This window comes from Populus nigra, chromosome 12, assembly GCF_951802175.1.
Source record: "Populus nigra chromosome 12, ddPopNigr1.1, whole genome shotgun sequence".
NCBI classification, from domain to species: Eukaryota; Viridiplantae; Streptophyta; class Magnoliopsida; order Malpighiales; family Salicaceae; genus Populus; species Populus nigra.
The window spans coordinates 11,672,338-11,678,337 of NC_084863.1; positions in this window are offsets into that span (position 1 = coordinate 11,672,338).

Here is a 6,000-nt window from a genome sequence, read left to right on the forward strand (position 1 = left end):
CAAGAGTGAAAAGAGAACTTAAGTGTTTCTTTAAAATGACATAAGAAAGCAACACCGGCTATGTGCCTAAGTTTGTGGGACACTATGATCATTGGGCTGAGCTGATGGAGAATTTGCTTTATTCTAAGGAGTATTGGAATGTTGTAAATCATGGCATCATGGTGGATGTCGCAGGAGAAGCACGGTCTTTCTCCTTAGTAGTGACAGAAAGTCATCAACTCACAAATGTTTAAAGGAAAGAGTATGAAGAAAACAAGTTAAAGGATTTAAAGGCAAATAATCTTCTATATCAAGCAATCGAACGAGATGTGCTTAAAACCATTTTGATAAAAGCTCTTTAAAGGCAATCTAGGACTTTATGAAGCAAAAATTTTAGGGCTCAACAAGGGTTAAGAGGGCACAATTACAGTCATTACATTGTGATTTTGAAATTCTTTGTATGAAGGAAAGAGAATCTATGAATGCCTACTTCGCTCAAGTTTTATCCATAGCCAACAAAATGAAGGCTCGTGGAGAAAATCTAAATGAAACAATGATCACTGAAAAGATTCTCCGATCAATGATTTTTAAGTTCAATTATATGGTATGTTCGATTGAAGAGTCAAATAACATGACTACAATGACCATAGACGACCTTTAGAGTAGTCTTCTTGTGCATGAGAAAAGAATAAAGGGTCAAGGAGAAGAAGAACAAGTCCTTAAGATTACTCATAAAGACAAAGCAGGAAGAGAAAGGGGATGAGGAGCTTGGAGAGGTGGACATGGTAGAGGAAGGCAAAGCTACTGTGGAATGCTATAAATGCCATAAACTAGGACATTTTCAAAACGAGTGTCCTAGTTGGGAAAAGGATGTTAATTATACCGAGTTGGATGAAGAGGAAGAGCTTCTATTAATGGTTTACATTTAGGACAAGAAAACAAAAAAGAAATATGTATGGTTCCTAGACTCAGGATGTTCTAACCACATGTCAGGAAATAAAGATTAGTTCGTAGAGCTAGATGAGCAATTCAGACACTCAGTCAAGTTAGGCAATGGTGCAAAAATGATAGTGATGGGAAAAAGAAGTGTTAAGCTTGAGACTGAAGGATTAACTCAAGTGGTAAGAGACGTGTTTTTCATTCCTAAGCTCAAGAATAACTTATTAAGCATTGGACAACTTCAAGAGAGAGGACTTGTTATTGTCATGAAGGATAAGGCTTGTAAAAAACATCATCCTACAAGAGGCCTTATTATGCAAACTCTTATATCAGCAAATAGGATGTTTGTTTTACTAGCCACCATGATTACTCAGCCTTCAAAAGCAAGTGAGGATGACTTATCAGATCTGTGGCATCATCATTATGGCCATGTGAACAACAAAAGTCTCAAAACCTTAGAGAGCAAACAACTTGTCAAAGGACTTCCTCGACTCAAAATCACAAACAAAGCATGCACAATGTGTCATCGTGGTAAAAAACATCGAGTAGTTATTCCTAAGAAGAGTCAGTCGGGGGCTTCAAAAAGACTTCAACTAGTACATGCAAATTTATGTGGTCCAATTACTCCAACTTCATGCAGCCTCAAAAGGTACTTATTGTGCTTTATCAATGATTTCAGCAGAAAGGCTTGGATTTATTTCTTAGCTAAAAATAATGAAACCTTTTCAATGTTCAAAGTATTTAAAAGCCTTGTTGAAAAAGAATCAGAGTGTGATATATGTTGTTTGGGGTCAGATAGGGGAGGTGAGTTCATTTCTAAAGAATTCAATATGTTTTGCATTGATCATGGCATTAAGAGGCAACTTACTGCTACCTACACTCCTCAACAGAATGGAGTGGTAGAGCGTAAAAATCGAACTATATTAAATATGGTTCGATGCTTGCTTTCAGAAAAGGAAATGCCTGAACTTTTTTTCCCAGAAGCAGTTCGATGGGAATTGTATGTGTTGAATAGGAGTCTAACTGTGGCTGTGAAAGAAAAGACTCCTGAAAAGTGTTGGAGTGGAGAAAAACCCAATATTGAGCACTTTAGAATTTTTGGTTGTATTGTCAATGTGCATATTCCTGACAAAGGAAGGATAAAGTTAGATGATAAAAGTCATAGATGTGTATTTTTAGGCGTTAGTGAAGAATCTAAAGCCTATCGACTTTATGATCCTACGACCAAAAAGGTGATTGTTAGTAGGGATGTAGTGTTTGATGAGAATGAGGGTTGGAATTGGAGGAAGAGTGATGAAGATGTGAGGAGTGATGTCTTTACTTGGGTAGATAACGATTATGATGGAGAAATCAGTGACTATAATGAGAAATCAGTAGAAGGAGATGATTCGAGTACAAAAGGATTTGAAAAGGATAATGAGGTACTGGATGGTGGAAATGATGGTACTGCACCAGGGGAGAATGATCTTGCTGCACCAAAGAACAATTTTGATACACCAGGGGAAAATGATTCTTCTACACTGAGGGGAAGAATTAGAAGGACACTTGGATGGATGGAAAACTATGTTCATTGAGCTGGTTTTTCTGACAAATCAATGTGCTTTATGGTACATGATGATCCAATATGCTTTAATGAAGTAGTAAAAAAGAAGAAATGGAGGAAAGCAATGGATTTGAAAATGGAAGCTATATAAAAGAATAAGACATGGGAACTTGTAAATCCACCAAAAGGGATAAAGAGAATTGGTGTAAAATGGATTTTTAGAAAAAAGTTGAATGAAAAGGGAGAGGTAGATAAATGCAAAGCACGTCTGGTAGTAAAAGGTTATGCTCAAAGATATGGGATCGACTACAGCAAAGTTTTTGCACCTGTGGCTCGTTAGGACACCATAAGATTGATCTTGGCTTTGGCAGCGTAGAAAGGATTGACTGCTTTTCAGCTAGATGTCAAGAGTGCATTTCTTCATAGGGAATTAAAAGAGGGAATCTACGTAGAGCATCCAGAATGCTATGTTCGTTAAGGAGAAGAGCATAAAGTCTTGAGATTTAAAAAAGCTCTCTACAGCTTGAAACAGGCTCTAAGAGCATAGTATAGCAGAATTGAAGGATTCTTCATGAAGGAAGGTTTTGATAAATGCAATCATGAACACACACCATTCCTCAAACATGAAGATGGAGGTAAATGCTTAATTATTAGCCTCTACGTGGATGATTTAATTTACACAGGAAATGATGTGGAACTATGTGAAAAATTTAAAAAGTCAATGAAGCTAGAATTTGACATGAGCGATTTGGGAAAAATGAAGTATTTCTTAAGAGTTGAAGTTCAGCAGAGTTGTGAAGGAATACATTTGTGTCAAATGAAGTATGTTGGAGAAGTTTTAGAAAGGTTTGGAATTGGAAGCTACAATCTAGTGAAAAATCCTATCGTGCCAGTCATGAAACTAATAAAAGATGGTGGAGAAACCAGTGAGATTCAACCTTGTTCAAGAAAATAATTGGCAGCTTAATGTATCTGTCAGTTACTAGACCAGACATTACGTTTGTTGTCTGCCTGTTAAGCAAGTTTATGACTGATCCGAAATCATCTCATATGGCAGCAACAAAAAGGGTCCTCAAATATGTGAAGGGAACTACAAACTTAGGGGTGTTTTATAAAAAAAATGCAGAGAATTTTGAAGATGATCTTAAAGTCTATACCAACAATGACTATGCCGGTAATATAGAAGATAGAAGAAGCACTTCTGGATATGTGTTTTTTCTAAGTGGTGGTGCAGTTGCATGAAGCTCAAGAAAGCAATTAGTGATGACTCTCTCCATTACCGAAGCAGAATATGTAGCTGCTGCTACGTGTGCTTGTCATAATATTTGGATGAAAAGAGTGCTCAACAGTCTTGGTTTCTCTTCATGTCAGTGTGTTAAGATTTTTTATGATAATAGTTCAACTATCAAGTTATCAAAAAAATCCAATTCTTCATGGAAGAACCAAACACATAGATGTGAAGTTTCACTTCCTACGTGATCTGGTAAAGGAAAGTGTTGTGGAGTTAGTTCATTGTGGAACTAATGAGCAGGTGGCAGACATCATGACAAAGCTTTTGAAGTTAGAATCATTTTTTAAGTTGAGTAACTTGCTAGGAGTGCAAAGCATGAATAACATAAACTGACTTGTTTTCAACAAGTGCAGCTTAAGGAAGGATATGTTAGAATCTTGATGTTTTGTTTAAGAATAAACTCCTGTCTTTTAGGAGCCAGCAATTCATTTTTTTTAATAGTTGATTAAGTCAAATAATGACTTAGTCATTATTTTCTGTTTCTGTTACCACAATCTTCGGGATATGAAGATGTGGGTTGTTTTCTTTGATTCCAAGTTGTAATGGCTATTTAAGCCGAAGGCATTCTATTAAATAAAAAGACTACACAGTTAAAGTTGTTCAAGATCATTGGTATTATAACAATTTCTACTTGTTTGAATGAGAACATCAACTAGAAGGATAAATAAAAAAATAACCTAAAAAATAAGAATGATTTATAAGCAATTAAACTAGTGGAGGCGTAACGAACACTCAACTTAAATATAAGAATAAATTAAGCTGATTTCTTAAAAAAATAAAAATAAATAACTACCTAGTAATGTCAATCAAGCAAATCTTACATCACTATATTATTTGAATCTCTTTTTTTTCTTTATGGAAAGGATATCTTTATATTAGTTTTCGTGTTACAAAGTCCCTCCCTATATGATTTTAATGTTACGCCTGCATATTGGTCTCTTAAATTAAGAGAAATTCAATATCTTTTTAATACTAGTTTCAAGATTTAAACTAAAAAATTCTTGAAATGGAGCAAACCACTACGAAACGTGTGATATGAGGCATGAAAACATGATAACCACATGCAACCTATACCAAAACAAACCAAGAAGGTTAATTGTGATGAACCAGATATTGAAGGTCAAAAATAGAAAAAAAAATATAAATCTAAAAAGATAAAAAAAAACGATTTGACTAAATCTAGATTGGTGGCTAGAGCAACACCATAGGTCGAGAAAATTTTAAACATATATTAAATAAATAATTAAGGCTATATAAGTGTTTCTAGAAGAGTAAAAAATATCTAAGACAAGTCCTTGAGTCACTTACGTTCCATAAGATCGTTTAATTTAATAATATGAAAAAAGCAACTCTAATTTAATAAACTGAAAAACCAAGTAAATCCGAACAAATCTTCTTAACATGAGTTAATTTTTTAAATTCGAAGCCCGTTGAATTTTAGACTCGGATTCAATAAAAAAGCCCAACTCCCAACCAATATAACGTTCAAGGATGAAATCGAGAAAAAATTCTAGACTCGAGTCATTGAGTCAACAAATTTAATAAGCTTAATTATTTTAATAATATGAAAAAAACTCTAATTTAATAATATGAAAAATCAGGCGAAGTAAGGCAAACCTTATTTACCTGGGTTAATCTTCTTAATTTTCAACTGTGAAATCGTATACCGGGTTTAATAAAAAAAATATCAATTCCTAATAAATTTAATACTGAATGATGAAATTGTAAAAAAACTTCCAAAGCAAAAAAATCAAAATTAATAGGTGAAAAATATGGAGGGTGAAATTGCAACAAAAAAATCAATTTGGAAAACCTTCTCAACAAAAAAAATAAAAAAAAAAACAAGGATCAAATTTGAGAGATAAAAAAATTAAAGGAAAATGAATTTGAAAACAATTTTCAATTTTAAATAATTAATTGAAATAAAAGAAATGTAATTAAAATAAAAAGAACTAAATTTCATGAAAAAACAAATTAAAATGCTGTTATGAAGACTAAATTTCCAGTCACCTTTTTTATTATTATTATTTTATATTTCAATAAAAATACCAATGTGCCCCTAATATTACATAAAAAAACAAAAGAAAAGTATTAATAAGCCCTTTAAAAAGGCTAAAAATTTTCAAATTTTAAGAGCTATATGGTTATTATGTTTAATAAGCATTCAAGTTAACAAATCTTTTATCTTTAAGGGCATTTAAATAATTCTAGTGTGCAATTACATGAAAAGAAAGATAAAGCTATCCCT